Below are 18,680 nucleotides of genomic sequence, written 5' to 3'. Positions count from 1 at the left end.
TATTTAAATTCATTTTTCTTTAAGTTGAGCTGATCAGCTGAGTTAGAACTGTGAATTGGTTTATTTGCCTAAAATATATTTCAGATTTGGCGCTTCTGTCTTTTCTGATTTTTGTAAGCTCATATCAGAAAAATTCCATCGTGAGAATTTAATTGATCCCCAAATAAATCTAGTATCTTCATAATAGTTTAGGGATTTTTCCTTTGCAGATAATTTAATCTCTCGGGTGTTTGTAATTTCCTGACCGTGTATACCTGGAGCCAACAAGTGCAATTGTTTTAATTTGGCTTTTGACTCGGTGTACAATGGTTTGAACGAGGACTTGGAATTTAATTTCAGGCCCTTAGTTCTTTGTAGGAAATTTTTCTTGGAGATCATCCTGGATTGTCATTCTGTCTGCTAGAAATTTAGGTTTTCTTAGTTGATTAAATTTAACAAGCATTGTTAGATCAGGAATTTTTCTTCAGAATAGTTCTTGCTTGAGAATTTAATTTCTACATTTTTTAAAGAAATATTAATCTCAGCTTTAGGTACCCTGATTTTAAGTGAAAGGTACAGATACTATTGGTCTTTGATATCAGAATCAATGTTTGATATCAATATTCTTTGAAAAAAAAATCCTTTCGTTCATACGGTTTGCTCTGTCGTATTTTTGGAGCATCATTCTTGCGCTGAAAATTTGCAAATTTCTATTCTGGCTCAAGAATTCAACCCTTCAGTGAAATTCAAAATTCACTGCTGTCATTTTGCGCAAGTTTATCTCTAAATAGTAGAGCCATTTTTTGGCTTGTTGCCATTAACTTTCTTTTTTTTTGTAACTTATCCACATTCTTAAAAAAAAAAGACAGAAGAAAAATAAAGAAAATCGGATGTAGGATATATGTGTTTGACATTTATTTATTGCATTCATCAGAAATAGGCAATTGTCATTGAATGCTACTCTGTGGTTGTTGAGGTTTCAATAAGTTGAACTCTTGTTAGGTTCTGTTAATAGTTGTAAATTAAGTAAAACTTATTGACACTTCTGCGATTACTCAGAGTAGTACAAGTTCTGACATATTCTATTCTACAAGTGTAGTTTCTGAAACTTGAAGCTGGATTGTAACTCGTAAATATACTTTCACTGAATACATCCATTGCTACATGAGTGTGTACATACATTTATTATTAATATTCAGAGTTTCAGACGCTCATTCTTGCAGTACGAGTATTGCCATACTTCACTCTTTCCTTGGCATTAAGTGTATTCAGTGACACGAGATTGATTATAAACCTAGTTAAGTTCTTTCACTGATCTGCAAGCTATATTCTGTTAAGTTACACCTGTAGATCATTGAACTTGAATTTATGAAAGTATAATTTAAAATATGTTTAAGAATATGCCTTTGAATCACCAGGGTGATCATCAATAATACTTTTCTGAATTTATTTGGAATTGATAATGATGCAAAGTGATATTGCCAGAGTAAAACAAAGATTAGTTGAAGACATAATAGACAGTCGTAATACTAGTAGGGGATACATATATGAGTATTCACTGGCAGATAATCTGTACAAGCTTGGTTATCCAAGAAATTTTGTAGATGAATTTGTTTATGAGAGGTTTGATTGTTCGAGGATACATTATTTATCTGATCTTGATTTAACAGATCTTGTATATGAATGTCCTGATAAATGCCAATATAAATATGCTGAACCCAATACTGGTAGACAGCCTCAGGCTGATAATTTGCATTCAGCTTATATTCAATGTGAACCCAGATCAAACAGCAGGGTTCAGAATACAAATAAACATGATTCTTATCCACAATCTTCCTCTCATACTTCTAATGATCATTCCAAAGCTGATGATAGTTATATGGCACGGATGATGCACTGTATGGCTGTTGAAATGAAATCATTGTCAGAAGAACTGAAATCATCTCGGCATTCATTTGCTTTGGATTCAAGACTTCCGCCCTTAGATCGAGGTTGCGATGCCCTGAGAACTTATTCTCGTGGGTATACTCCTGGTGCGCGAGTGTCCTCGTTGCCCAAGTCCGTGACCTTCGATGGTAGAGGGTGTTGGCACACTTTCATACGTAATTTCCAGCTGTATTCGGAAGATCGCGGTTGGGATCAAGCCCAACAGCTCAATGAACTTTGCTTTTGTCTTGAGGGAAGTGAAATCAAATATTGTGCATCAGTTATTGTTTCTTCCAAAATAAACGTTCCCTATACAGATATTGTTCAGAAGCTTGAGCAAAGGTTTGCTTCCAAAGAATTCCCTGTCGCACAATTGCAATTCGATTTTGCGCAGCAGGCAACAACCGAAACAAAGGGGGAATGGGCCGATCGTGTCCTATCCTACGCTTCACGCGTCTTTGACGGATTGACTGAGGAGATTGTTGAGAGGCAAATAGTGCACAAGTTTTGTCAGGGTTCATTAGATCAAGAAGCGGGGAAATGCGCTATCCAATCACGTCCTCGAAATCTTGATCATGCCATTGATTTAGTTCGGTGGTTTCAGCATCGGCTAGAATATGCAAGACAAAGGTCTTACGATACTGTCGAGGAGGATCTCAGAAATAACTGTGTGGGCATTTCCGGGCATGCCTCTGATGCTCAGCAGTCCTGTCAGGACAGTCTGGAGGATCGAGTGCCCAATCTGGAGAAGGTCGATAATATTCAATCTGCTCTAGGGGCACAGATGAAGTCCTTCCAGTCCTCAGTCCAGTGATCGGTAACTGTTGTCCCAGAGCTGAATAGGCACACAGGTTTTCCTTCGACAGAAGACACTGCATCCAATGTGTCTTGTCGTGATGTTTGTTTTGCATGTAACAGATCTGGGCACTTTAAGAGGAACTGTCCAGAACGTTTAGCAGTAAAACATGTAGGTATTTTAAGTGTAGAAGATGTAACTGTTAATATCACATGTGTAGATGATGTAACTGTACATACTACATGTGCAAGTGATGATACTGTAAATACCGTAGGTGTAGATAATGTAAGCTTTGTAACTGTGTCAGAGGACAGTCGAGCCTCTACTGAGGATGCCAAGCATGGGCAGAGATATCTTGAGCAGTTGCTTTGGGGAAAGTACCCCTCCTAAGCTGTCCATCTTTGAATTCCTCAGTTATCCCCTCTGGTGGAACCAGAGATATGTCTGTAGTTTAATGGCCAATTCCATTTATCTTGTCCATGGCTCCTTCCTCCCTGGCCACCACCCCAAGAATGGAGTAGTATCTCCTTGATCAGTTGCTGAAAGTCCTGCAATTGAAATTTGTGTTAGGCATTATAATTCATTTCATGGACACAAGAAGGTGAAGGCACACCTCTTATTTTTTATAGCTTTTACCTCTTGAGGTGCAAACACTGGTTATGCAATAGATAGTTCTTTTATCACATTTGTATAAAGATATAGATATTTCAACCATATATCCTTTACCTTGTTTGCAAAGTCTTTATAAACAACCCTGGAAATATTGTCATACAGGATGTTGAAATAGCAGTAGTTTTTTCACAAGGGAAGATACTGTGTATGTATGTCAAGCTCAGGTTGTTATATTTATTTGCACCAGATCTGGTTGAAGTATCATTACATTAGTCATTACGTACATATTTTTTAAGAGCTCAAGCATATTACCAATTATATATCATGTTTGTAAAGGTCACATTGTACAGGCCTATATTAATTGGTAACAGAGCTCCAGCCAAATGTACAACTTATGTAAAAACAGACTTACAGTTCAACTTAAGGAATCTTTTATGTAAATTGCTGGCAAGGCTGAACATCTTCTTTCAGACTTACACGAAATAAGAAGATATTCTTTATGTCAATACATAGACCAGACTGGGCCCGCCTGGCCAGATGAATACTTACCATTTACTTGTTCTTGTTCCTCCATGTAAGTATATATTTGCTGGTCTCCAGTAATGAGATATTTAATTTTGCTGGACCAGCAATCTTTTTCTAAATGAACAATTGTTATTGAATAATTCTATGTCCAGCTCAGATCACACTTTTTATGTACGGCATCTGAGGTATTTTATTGGTGTCATGTATGTAATCAGTTTTAATCATATAGGCATATATTACATTCCTCTGTCAGGTTCCTTCGTATCTGTTTATATCTATTGAGATTGCACAATATAGTCGCAATCTGATGGAACCGGGAGGAATGTAGTAATTGGGCCATGTACATGCAGTACCCTATATGTATTAATATGTGTATAACTATAAGTCTATGTATTGATCTATGTTCATGAATGTATTAAGTCCGTGTGTGCTGTGTGTAGGCGAGGAGCACTCCTGATTGGAGGAGCCTTTATATGCTCCTACGCCTGCTACTTACAATGTATGTATTAAGTCCGTGTGTATGCTGTGTGTAGGCGAGGAGCACTCCTGATTGGAGGAGCCTTTATATGCTCCTACGCCTGCTACGTACGTGTGTGCGTTGCACAGCACGTACACAAGCTGGTGCTAGGAGATCCAGCGTAGACACCAAAGAGAAGAGATACAGCGTAGACACCGTAGAGAGAAGACCCCGAGACGCCATCGAGTGAACACATCCCAGAAGCTCCCCACTCGGCGCCGTGGTCCGTTATTTAGTGTTCATAGAAGTCTGCAATATCTGTTATCTACCTTGTGGCATCGTTGTGCAAGTGCCAGGTGAGTATTAGTTGTTGTCACTGTTGTACCGTCGAAGTAACCCATTCGTGATTCGTGAGTAATAATCCTTGTCAGTGTCGTGCCTGTCATTAACCAACCACTCGGTTTTCGTATCTGTCTGTATTGTGCCATATCACTAAACCACCCGCCATCCCTCTTTCAATTTTACTTCAGGCGTATCTGTGCGATTCTATTCTTTATTCCATTTCCATTCAAAACATAATACAAAGTAATATAAAGTAATACAAATCAAATACATTATTAGAAGACCAACAACGACCATTAACTTTACACATGCAACACATAGTGGTTGAGTGGTCTAAGATACGTGAAAGTCCGGGTTTCTATCTTAACCACGGCACGAATGTCTGTGAGTAAACTCCATTGCTCTTTCATCCTACATTCAGTAAATGGAAATGGACCTTTGGCCTTGGTTACGTGACCTGAAACTCAGGCAGGATGTTCAATAATAGTTGATTTACCTTTATGTCCAAGTTTCATGAACTGCGTCTATACTTTCTAAGTTGTGATATCATTTTCAAAAACTTAACCTTCGGTAAGGATTTCTATGTTTTAGCTGCCGCCGCAGCCGTCGGATAAGCGGTGCTTATGGTCTCGCTCTGCTATGCAGGTGAGACAAATATCCAACTGAAAATGGGGTATTTTTTTTTCGAATTTTAGGCATTATACGGCCTCGAAATGCTTTCTTTCTCATCAAAATCCCGATTTTTGGGGTGATTTTGTTCCCTTTCTTTTCTCCTTCCACAGTGTTCTTTATTTTAAAAAATCTTCTACATTACATTATTATACAAAATATTTCATACAAGACAGTGAAAAAAGAAGTTAAATATATAAAAATTATGTACGTAACACTTTTAACATGTACACGCATATAAATATTGAAATATTAACTATTCAATATACAATAGATAAAGACAATATTCAGAGAAGATTTATCCACAAAGAAAACAGTGCTCCGTGTTTAATAAAGTGACTCATTGTCAACTTGCTCCAAAAACATTCTGAAATAAACCATTTCTATCGAAATTTTTAATTTCTCTGAGATTTGTCGTAAATAATATATTTTTTTCCATTTCATAATATCGTTTTATCGTTCTGACATAATTGTGTTAAATGAATTATTATTAAATAGGTAACTCATTTCTTAATATGATCATGATATAGTACTGTTAAGCGCATTATTATTTGTACCACAAAAACCAAACAATTTATTTTCATATATTAACACGATATCTTCCCGAGTAATTTGAAATATCAACAATTTTTTTTCGACCAAATTACATTAGAATGGTTACAAAGGCAAAATATACACAAAATTGTTTCATCATTATCAAAACAATTTTTTTTCTTTCAACACGTGCACACGTTGGTATCAATAATTCGTTTATTTGAAGCAATAAGATAAAAAGAGCAATGTAGATAAAATTGCCTCGGTCATGGGCCGTGCCGGGAATCGAACCTCGGACTTTCATTGTGTAGTAAGGAGCCTTAGACCACTCGGCTAAGGCACATCACCACTGTGTGTAAATTGAATGGGTGCGCAGACATATAGAGCACCATTTGTTGTTCAATCTAAAAAAAAAAAAAATGCCCGACCGAGATATTTCCCAAGAAAATATTTAATTTTAGGTGGATGGGCAGGATGGATGCCCCCCCTAGCCCTGGATGCGTTTAACGTACCAAAGTGAGGCAAGAAACCAATGGGCTCATAAATATTCATGTTAGCAATCTTTGCACATTCACACAACCTTTACCAAATCTCCGGCTACACTGCTAATGAAATATACATAAAAGAACTACATGAAAGGTACTCGCGCATTGGGAATTTCATGATGAGTTGATTAAAACGTATCAAATATTTTTTTTAAAGATTGGTTGATTTTATTAAGCAAGCCACCACAACATGCATACAGTAGGAATTGATACAACAGGCTTGCACAGGATGACCCACGAAAACTCGAAAACTTATTTCCATTGGGGTCCTCGACAGGATTTTTATATAAATTACGATAATAAAAGGTAAAAACATACTACTTACGCAATGAAAACAAAATATCAGAATTTACTATTAGCATTACATGATACATGAAGAGTATAAAGAAGAAAAAAAAGAAGAAAAGAAGAATAAGAAGAAAACGAAAGAAGAAGAAGAAAGAAGAAGAAGACGCAGAAGGAGGATGAGACAGAGAAGAAAGAGGAGAAGAAGATGAAGAATTATGGATGAAGAAGGAGGATAGGAAGAAAAAGAACAATGAGATCAACAACAACAGCAGCAATAACAAAAGAAGAGAAGAATGGAAAGAAGGGAAAAGAGAAGAAAAAGAAGAAAGACATATCGATCAGAAATTCCAATCATAAAATATGTAAAATAGATAATATTACCTGACAGGGAAAGAACATGGTCTGCTAAATCATCCGTATAACATATAATCTACATCTTCTGTTTGACTCTCGAGTGAAAAATATTCTTTAAGACAAGATTCCTATTTCTTGTTTAGTCGTTGAGAAGAGAATTCCAATGTTTTATAGCATTGTAATAAAAGGAATATCCAGTGCTATGTACATTTTATGGTAGGCAGAAGCTGAAATGGATATTTTTGTATGATAGTTATGCAAGTCGGTAACTAGATTAAAGTTTGATCCGATATAATGTTACGATCTATATTGTGATAAATCTTATGCACGTGGTGCAAAATAAGCTGTTTTGATCTTATATTGACTTCAAGAAAACCTGCTCCAGAGAATTTGGTGTAGACAACGTGGGTTCTGAGTCCACAACAATTAATGAATCTAATCATTTTATTCTGTATAATTTTCAACTTCTTTTGATCAGATTTGCTTATGATACTAAACCAAGCAGGGTTAGCATAGTCTAATATGCTCTAAATTATATAAGAGCAAATCAGAGAATACATCTTGCTTTTTGTCTATATTTATGTATGTTTGATTTGTATCTGCTTATAATGCTGTTAATAGAAATGGAAAATAAACTTGAACTTTCTGATCCATACATGCACAAATAAGATACATGTGCAGATTAGAAAGAATGACGTATTCTCTGTTTAAGCATGTATTGGTTAATGCTGAGTGATTGGAGGAATTATTAACCATTTCAAACTTTTGAAACTTTTAAATCATTAAACATACACACATATAATTATAAAAACAGCCAAAAAAGTTCCCCATTTTTAAGTGCTTGAACTTGTTCATGGAATGGTTTTGAGCAAAGTAATTTTGCAGTATTCAATGCACTCATTTGCGTGAAAGACACATATCAATGAATAAATACATAACGTACTCAAGTTCAAAGGTAACTGGGAATACCCGGTACTATTAATAGGAGGTTCAAATTTTACAATTGTAGTTGAATTTGTATTGAAGTACACAGCAGCAATAGCTTGAAGCCAGCTATATCACTGCGTTCTAACCCAAACTTGACGTTTCAATGCATCAATACGGATAAACATATATGTTTTACATTTATTATAATTTAGATCTCGTGTTTGTAAATTGATTTAGCGATGGCTGAGAAGCATGAATCAGAGAAAGCTTCAAGCTCTTCACCGAACCTAATATGTCCATTATGTCTTGATATATTTGTCGAGGCGACAATCCTGACTTCATGTGGACACACATTTTGTAGGCGATGCCTCAAGAAATACGATCTAACCCATCAGGACCTTGATCACATGGTCTGTCCTCTCTGCAGTGAGATCACCAAGTTGTCTGCCAACCGTGTCGATGATCTCCGCCTCAATGTCTCCATCAACGGATACGTAGACGATTACAACGCCAAGTGTGGTGGGATGAACGCTGTCCTTGATATGCGCCAGAAATGCACGACTTGCAAGTCTCAGAAAGATGCTGTGTCATTCTGTAGAACATGTAGTTGTTACATGTGTGATAAGTGCTTAGACTGTCATCAACATCTTACACTGTTCTTTGGAGATCATAAGATCGTCTCTATGGATGATGTCATCGAAGGGAAGGTCAGCATTGGTCATTTATTCGAGAAGTGTTCCATCCACAAACAAGAGAACACGGATATGTTTTGTGAGGATTGTAAGGTCCACGTCTGTCACAAGTGCGTACTTGTTGGTTAAAAGCTCATGAAATCAAGAACCAGGTTGACTTTGAACAAGAGTTGCGACGGAAGGTAATTTTATTTATTGAACAGATCATAGTGTGGAAAAGAACACTGAATTGAATATTGACACTGATAATAATATTAATGTCTATGATGAAAAAAATATGAGAATAAACACTTCGATCAGTGAGGGGTAGGGGGAGGGGAGGAGGAGGAGGGGGGGGGGGGAGGAGGGGGGGGGGGAAGATGGGGGGGGAAAGATGGGGGCATCTGAAGTTATGCTCCTAAAGGTTCCTCACCTATAGAAGAACATTGAAATTGAATATTGATGATGATGATGACGAAAAGGGGTGAATATGGCTATTTTGTAGCGGCACAGCTTTGCAAGACGGCCGGTGGCCGCCCACCGTCTTGCGCTGCCCACGTACAAAAAAAAGACGGGAGTCAAAGAATGACAAGTTCGATGAAGTTAAGTTGTGTATCAGGTTTTATTCTAAATCAAAGTCAAATTACATGCTGGATAATAATATATGTCGCATCTCTGGGCTGGACGACCGACGACAGACAAAAAATTAAACCGACATGGCCTACGGCGGCAAAACAAATCGGGAACGAAAAACTGCCCCTTGTCAACTAAACACTCCCTTTTTATCCCCTTTTTGGTCAAACACCGCGTGGCGAAAAAAGCCTTTCCCCAAGTCGACCCTATCACTTTTGGTGTAATGCGCGAAATTAATCCGCCTATAATGTAAGTGTATAAAACGGAACTTAATTATTGTGTACTCCGATTCCAAATTCAAGTTCTTCGGCTTTCCATTATTCTTCCAACTTATGTAACTCTCTTGACCACTCCCCCAACTGCTCTCTCGGTCAATTAATCCTCTTTTGCGACTCTTGTCACTTCAGCCACTCCCACTCACAGCTCACTTCCACCAAGGAATTCACTCCTTGCTTCCACACCTGTTCACATTCTCGCTCTCTCTCTAATCACTGAAGAATGCAAGCGAGCCGAAGAACATGAATAAGAAGCAAAGTAGTAAAATAACTGAAGTTCCAATAGACTTCTATTAGCCCTGAACGCCTAGCAACCCAGTCAATTTGCCCCCTTTCACTTCCACATTCCAATCGCTAGCCTGGCCCAGAAAAACTAGCAAACGAAATCAACACCTTTAAGGAATGTAAACAATGGAAGAAGGCGAACGAACTTCTTTACCCAAACAAACAAATCTCTATTTTCCATCCCGCTATAACTCTCCCCTACTGAATCGATCTGTTCCATAAGATCGCAAAAAATAAGGAAAAAAAGATTTGTTGATACTGACGGTCGTCCATCCATGACACTTACAATCTGTCATAAACAATATAAACATTAACATCGTTCTATATTTATGCCAAATATTGTTATTTCAAAATCTTCCCCTTTTTTTGGTAAATAAATTGCATGTATATACATTGTACCTGTACCTTCTTCAATTAAAAATAGGATTTGGAGAGCTTCCATCAGGGGAATGTCAACGTATAGGCATTGGGAAGTGGATGACCCAAGCTTCCTGCTGCTTCATCGATGACATCACCCCTTCAAAGATAAACACTTCAGACCCCTGAAAAAAATGGATTGAAAGGTTTAGTTACAAATTCAACCTCTAAACATCAATTAAACCTTCACCAAACCTCTTATGCACAACTAGTTATGTCAAAAATACTACAGGTACAGAAACATAGATGTACAGTAGTAATAATAGCAATGGTACATGTGAAAAGTAAAATTATCCATATCCGTATCTGTATCCACCTTACAAAATTAAAAACAGCATCCTCAAAATCTTGTCTAGAATCCTTGTAGCTAACAATGGCTTTCCTTCTCTCATCAGAATTTAACCCAAATTCCTCCTTGTTTTGGTAAACCACATCTGATTCAGAAGGTACTTTCCTTATTAGCCTACGATTCACTATCTTTGGATTACCTCCATTAATAGGTCGGATACGATAAATATCCTCAGTAGGATTTATCCAATCAACAACATATAATTCATCAAAATAAACATTCTCCAACTTGTGTCTTTTACTAAAAGCACACTTCTTTAAGTAAACAAGAGATCCTATGCCCAGGGGAGGGGAACTTGCAGAGATATTTGCATCAGCTCGGGCCTTATTCCGGGCTGCTACCTTGTCAGTCCTTTCTCTGACAACCTTTTGAGCCCTCTCAACCAACTCGGCTTGTTCTTTAACAAAGTCTTGTTCCCATTCTACATCAGACACACCCAACAAATGATCTAAAGGAATACGCTCTTTCCTACCAAACATAAGAGCAAAAGGGCTGACCCTCGTAGTTTCGTGGGGGGTGGTATTGTACATGTAGACAAGATGAGGCAATAATTCAGGCCATCTACGTCTATCACGCTGATCCAGCGATTTGATTAGGCCAAATAAAGTCCTATTGAATCTTTCAGCCTGAGCATTACCCTCAGGATGATATGGTGTTGTACGAGTCTTACGTATACCATAAAGCCTACATAATTCTTTTATCACCTGACCCTCAAAATTACGTCCCTGATCACTATGAATTCTATTTGGAATTCCATACTTTGTGAACCAGTGCTCTTGTAGAGCTTTAGCTACTGTTGAGGCGTGTTGATTTCTACAAGGGATTGCCTGAGCTAATTTCGTATATACATCTGTAATAACAAGTACATCCTCAAATCCTCCCTTACCAGGATCTAACTTAACAAAATCAATAGCAATAATTTCCAATGGACTAAATGCCATTAGATGTCTCATTGGGGTTCTTACCCGAGGCTGCATCTCCTTTGCCTTAGCACATTTAATACATCTTTTAACATAAAATTTTATATCACGAGCCATGCCAGGCCAATAAACTCTTGACCTAGCTAATTGTTCAGTTTTATTTCTACCTTGATGTCCCCATTCATCATGACATCCAACTAAAATACTCTTACGCAAACACTGTGGTAAAATTTGAAATATATCACCAAATAAAGGATCAAGAAGCTTCCTTCCTAATATTCTATCTTTAACAGAAAAATTAGACCATTGACATAACCATTGTTTCAAACTATCCGGTTCTGAAAAACGTGCGGGAAATTCATCCCCCGGTTTCCAGTGTGCACTCCACCGTTCCCACACAAATTTCAGTTCTGGGTCCATTTTCTGCATTTGAATGGGTTGTTCAGGTGAAAAGGAAGGAAACAAATTAGAAAAAGTGGGACCTAACAAATTTTCTTGGTCAGAAACACCAGACTTCGATTGGATTTCATAAAAGGCTTGCTGCAAAGATTGCACAGTTTGTTTCTTTCCAAAATATTTTTGAAGTAGTTCAATAATACTTTTAGTATCTAATGTCCCCGAAAAACATCTAACTTCTTTACGTGCTGCACCTTCCAAATTTGCTCTGATTATGCCGCACTTTTGAGTTTCAGAGATTTGATATTGTTCACAATAAAGATCTATCTCTTCTAACCATTCGGTAAGGGAAATGCCACCTTGTCCAGAAAATCTCCCAAGTCTGGTACTTCTATCACTAGGGGTAAACCTACACCCTTGTAATGCTCCGGTTAAACCGGTTACTAAATCTTCAACTAACTTTTCAGCCATAATTTTATTATGTACATATGAATACTACTGAAAGGAGATGCAACCTCAACTACGATAAACCTTCAGTTATAACACACTTATTAAATAGTCTACTATCTAACTCTGGGAGAGAAAGGTAACCAATCGAACCAGACGCAGAACCTAGGAAAAAAGACATTTAGTTAAAATTGTGAAATGTGTAAGTCCAGACCACAATAAACATTTGGGGTCTGACATAAAGGTAAGCACAAAAGACTGCAAATTCTATATAGATTTTCTGAAGATGTATTTTCATGTGTTGCCAAAGAACACTACCAGAATTTAGATTTTTACTATTATTATTCTGTCTAATGGTGTATTTGCAGAATTTATTTGCGCTATCTCCTTCAGATCCCAATGCACACTAATGCAAAACAGACATAACAAACTGCATAGCTACACACATATCTTAACACATCGTCATGTTGAGAAGATAACGAGTTCATATCTTTTCAGATACATATCAAGCATATCTTATAGTTTGTAATATGAGAGTCTACATTAAATGTGAATGACTGTTCTGGAAAAATCTTAACAAGGGCTTCATTACATACCAGCGACTCCTGCTGCTTCACTCGCCAAGGCTATCGGCTTCCAAACGACAGTGCCAGCTTCCACCGTCGAAGATATCGAAGACAGGGTCTACCACACCACGTCGATGACGAAGATGAAGGGCCGTGTCGAAGCGTTGGTTGGAAGAACGATGTCTCGGAGCTCCTCGATAGCGTCCAACTCCCCGAGCCGGACTAGCGCCTGCGGCCTTCAGTACCTAACCTCAATCCATCCTCATGAGACGACCAAAGGAAAAGCAATCGCCCTGCTGAGTTCCTTTACAGCCCCTTCCAAGACGATTCTCGCGCAGTTAAACGACTCCTCTCACCGCAGTGTAATGTGAAATCACCAGACTTCGTCGGTACCAACTAATCCGGAGGGTTTTAGTGGAAACCAGCTATGCTACCCCGTCAGGTCTATTTGCAGTGGTTTTCACAGGTCCCTCGACTCCTCGCTACAATGCAGCCACGCGTGAGTCCCAGGACGAAGGGTTCTTTCTCCTGAGCTCAACGGCACATGTAAGGTCCCAACGTCGAAAACCTGGGCGATGTGGGGGCTCAATCCAACCCCTGCAGCTGAATTTCTCTCTCCAACGTTAAAGTTAAAATAATATAAATTCACATCCTCGAACAAAAAGTAAGCCGGAACCGGTGACATGAAGTGAAGCTCTCCTTGTTGAATTTATCTCAATGTCCGATAAACATTGTGTTTATGCGTAAAACCAGACTGAAGGACTAAAACGTTCCCCGAACATGCTGAAGATGACGGTCGACCCCATCCGTACTACCAATTTTGTAGCGGCACAGCTTTGCAAGACGGCCGGTGGCCGCCCACCGTCTTGCGCTGCCCACGTACAAAAAAAAAGACGGGAGTCAAAGAATGACAAGTTCGGTGAAGTTAAGCTGTGTATCAGGTTTTATTCTAAATCAAAGTCAAATTACATGCTGGATAATAATATATGTCGCTTCTCTGGGCTGGACGACCGACGACAGACAAAAAATTGAACCGACATGGCCTACGGCGGCAAAACAAATCGGGAACGAAAAACTGCCCCTTGTCAACTAAACACTCCCTTTTTATCCCCTTTTTGGTCAAACACCGCGTGGCGAAAAAAGCCTTTCCCCAAGTCGACCCTATCACTTTTGGTGTAATGCGCGAAATTAATCCGCCTATAATGTAAGTGTATAAAACGGAACTTAATTATTGTGTACTCCGATTCCAAATTCAAGTTCTTCGGCTTTCCATTATTCTTCCAACTTATGTAACTCTCTTGACCACTCCCCCAACTGCTCTCTCGGTCAATTAATCCTCTTTTGCGACTCTTGTCACTTCAGCCACTCCCACTCACAGCTCACTTCCACCAAGGAATTCACTCCTTGCTTCCACACCTGTTCACATTCTCGCTCTCTCTCTAATCACTGAAGAATGCAAGCGAGCCGAAGAACATGAATAAGAAGCAAAGTAGTAAAATAACTGAAGTTCCAATGGACTTCTATTAGCCCTGAACGCCTAGCAACCCAGTCAATTTGCCCTCTTTCACTTCCACATTCCAATCGCTAGCCTGGCCCAGAAAAACTAGCAAACGAAATCAACACCTTTAAGGAATGTAAACAATGGAAGAAGGCGAACGAACTTCTTTACCCAAACAAACAAATCTCTATTTTCCATCCCGCTATATTTAGAAGAACAGGAATGATCATGCATGTAAATAACATTAACAGTAATTAAAGACAAATTCACCCCAACATAAAGTTGATTTGAATAAAAAGAGAAAAATCCAACCAGTATAACACTGAAAATTTCATCAAAATCAGCTGTAAAATAGGAAAGTTATGACATTTTAAAGTTTCGGTTAATTTCACAAAACAGTTATTATGCACATCCTGGTCGGTATGCAAATTATGAGACTGATGACGTCATCCATTCACTTCTTATTTTTGTATTTTATATAAAATATTCAAATTTTATCCTCATTGTGAAGTGAAACAAAGATTAATTCGTCCCTGAACATGTGGAATTAGCATTGTTTAATACCCCCCCGCTTCCGCCGCCTATGCATGTATATGGTTTAGTCAAATCGGTCACTGTGGTTATATCTGTAAAAAATGAAATGTTGTATAATTCAACAATAAAAAACAAAAGAAATAGTGAGGGATGGACATCGTCAACTGTCTCATTTGCATGTCACTGAGTTGGGCATATCAATGTTTTGTGAAAAATAAGCGAAACTGTCATTACTTTTATCATTTTACAACCGATTTTGATGAAATTTTCAGCGTGATGCTAGTTTGATTTTTTTTTCTATTTATTCAAATCAATATTTTTCTGGGGTGGACTTGATCTTTAATATATCTAATGGTATTAAAGATAGAAATGTTAATTTCAAATGTAAGGGTAATAAAAACAATAAGTGATGATAAAAGATATAAAATCAGTCGTAAAATTTGGATACTATAATGTTACTATAATATTAAAATTTTTACTCTATGTTAACAAGTGATGTCAATATTCATCAGTACCCTACTAGATCTGCTGGACTTTTCCATTTACCTTGAACAAGGACATTATTTAGAAACAAACTTATTTGCGATGAAACTTGTTATATCTTCTGCCATGAAACCTTGGAACTCACTTTCACAAGCTATACGAAAAAGGGCCTACATTTCATATAGCATTAAATTAGTTTCATTAACACCCCTATTATGATTATTCAGGATTTTCTATTCTTTCTTATTCTTCCCCACTCTCTCCCTTCTCACTCCCTTGTCTATTTTCATTATATCTACCTGTGCAGTTTTGTATTTTGTTTTCCTTCACTCGTTTTTAGTCTTTTGTTTCAGGCTTGTTTTATTATGTTTTATTTCGTGTGCCCTCTCAATTTTATATCATATCTTGTAATATTATTCAGCCTTGTTTATATTTTACTTGGGAGAATACGATAAAAAACTAATAATTTAGGATTTATATCTAATTTATACAAGAAAGATAAGATGACTTGTTTAATATAGCTATTTAGATTTTGTAAATCTTGCATCAATATGTCTTATTTATTGAAGGAAACCTTTACTTTAAAATTTTGATGAAGTTTTGAAATGAAATAAATTCGTAATCAATCAATCAATCAAAAACATATTGAATATGATAATTAGCTTATTTAATGTATCATCATCAATATTGTTAATATTGTTGTATATAATTTCTTCCTAATATTTTTTAAATGTCATTAACGATTTTCTTTATCGTTATTGTAACAATGACATGACATTATGTAAATATGGGGTTAGGGTTTCTTTTACTGATTATCGCATGTTGTTCTGCAGTAGTTACCTTTTTTTTAAAAAATAATTTGTTATTTTCAATTTAAGGAATATTTGCACATCTAAATCGTCGTTTTTACTTTTCAAACATTCATTCCTTAGGTGATAGACCTTGCCCAACGCTGTGCTGACAAGAAAACAGAGCTGGAAAAGAACATTCAAAACATAGAAATACAGCGTCACGAGGTACACACTGCAGTGCAGACACTACTAGATGATGTCAAGCAAGCCTACACCATCAAAGCCAAGGAGCTTGAAGAAAATCTTCGAAATCTCACCGACCAAATAAATGCCTTAAAGCATAGTTTTGATGACGATCTCAACGTCTTGAAGTCAAAAGATCGTCAGAGGATCAAGAGTATTTGTAGTTCAATTACTTTGGTAGATAATGACAGACTGGGTCATCTTGAGACAGACACTCTATCTGCTCATATCTTGCTCTGTGAGGAACTAGATTCCATGCTGAAGGAGGCTACCGATCACACTTCTGCGTCAGTAATTACGAAGAAAGCAAAGGGGAAGAGATTCAAGCCAGCAGATGATACTCGTCTTGACCTCGGGAGCATCGCAGGATCACATCCCAAGGTAGAAGTCATTCAGTCTGTTGAGCTACGGTCATATATGTACGGAATGACACGATACTCACACGACAGTGTGGGTATCGTATATGGGTTGTGTGCACAAGGTATTGATATCATTGATTCAAATGGTGGTAAGCAGCAGTACAGTAACATACCCAATGACAGGAAATATTATGATCTTGTCTATCAACAAGACGGATCTTTATGCGTATCGCTTTCCGGTACTGAAGAAGCCTACATATACTCTCCCCTTGGCACCAGGAAGGCAACAATCCACGTGAGAGACGGTACTAATGATCTCAATGTTAACATAAGTCCATCAGATGAAATCATCATTACTGACAATCAAAACCAAATCTATATCTATGACCCGACAGGATCCACTCTTAAACACACTGTTCAAACAAAGCTCAAGACTTGGCAGGCATCAACCACCAGGACGAGTTTGATCGTCACGAGTTCCTGTTCTGCCAATCCAAGGGTGGTGACGGTCTATGACAGGGATGGGAATGCTGGTGAGTTTCTACAAGCTCCAATGGATGTCTACCTGTATGCTGCCGTGGATGAGCAGGACAGGGTGTACGTAGCGAGTGTTGATTGTGAGAATTGGAAGGTCGTAATCAGACTCTATGATCTTGATGGTCTGAACCTGAAGGAAAGAGTTGAATTCAATGCTTTCAATATTGATATCGCATTGGGTTTGGGTCGGTGTTACTTGGTCTCCCTCTCCCCAGACATGCTCGCCTTTGCTTGTGCTCATAACTTATATTTCATCAAGGTATCACTGTAATCCAGATTATCTCAACCATGCACCTACTACAATGTCTCAACACATTGTTAAAGGGGAATGAAACATTTGGAACAAATAGGCTTGTGTAGAAACAGAAAAATCAAAGAATAAGAATAAAGAAAGTTTGAGAAAAATCGGACAAATAATGAGAAAGTTATGAGCATTTGAATATTGCAATCACTAATGCTATGGAGATCCTCCCATTGGCAATGCGACAAGGATGTGTGATGTCACTGATGAACAACTTTCCCTTTGGTGGACTATAAAATACCCTCAAAATGTTCCTTTTTGCTTTTTCTTATGATGATACAAACTCTTTATCCATTATGTATTCTTAAAAAATATGTATTACATGCCCTCATGTAGAAAGAACACATGATCTATGGATAGATGTGATAAAAGAGGCAATTCAAGTGAAATATATACTAAAGTAATGGGGAGAGTTGTTCATCAGTGACATCATACATCTTTGTCGCATTGCCAATTTGCTATCTCCGTAGCAATAGTGATCGCAATATTCAAATGCTCATAACTTTCTCATTATTTGTCAGATTTTTCTCAAACTTTTGTTGATCTGTTTCTTTGATTTTTCTGTTTTCACACAAGCTATCTTGTTCCAATGGTTTCATTCTCCTTTAAAATAATTTACACAACGCTGTTAATTTACTATGTCAATCGCACAGTAGTTGTTTAAACACTTTAAACGGATTCTAAATCCTAACCAACTATGCTTAAATTATTGATAATTGAATATTTGAATTTAATATTCAGTGTTGTTTAAGATTTTGAACACTTGTTTAAAATGTTAAAAAAAACTACTGTGCGATTCACATAGTAAACAGCGCTGTTTATATTATTTTTAACAGTGATGTAGCATATTTTTTTCGAATTCAAATTCAGTTTTCTTTCCAACTAAACAAAAGATAATACAGGTAACTATCATACATTTATAACAAACATTCAAAATACAACAACTATGATTAAATATTATTGAAGAATTATTGATCATTTAATATTTGAATTTAAATTTTGTTGTTTAAGATTTGAAGCA

The 18,680-nt window shown here is 37.3% G+C and overlaps 1 pseudogene; it reads left to right on the top strand.

Annotated features, from left to right (window-relative positions):
- The first annotated feature begins 8,193 nt into the window (after window positions 1-8,193).
- On the top strand, window positions 8,194-17,629 carry LOC121427783 (annotated as a pseudogene).
- Window positions 17,630-18,680: the final 1,051 nt, after the last annotated feature.

The sequence above is a fragment of the Lytechinus variegatus genome, chromosome 14 (assembly GCF_018143015.1).
Source record: "Lytechinus variegatus isolate NC3 chromosome 14, Lvar_3.0, whole genome shotgun sequence".
NCBI classification, from domain to species: Eukaryota; Metazoa; Echinodermata; class Echinoidea; order Temnopleuroida; family Toxopneustidae; genus Lytechinus; species Lytechinus variegatus.
The sequence above is the reverse complement of the archived record's forward strand: the minus strand, read 5'-3'. Positions and strand labels throughout refer to the sequence as shown.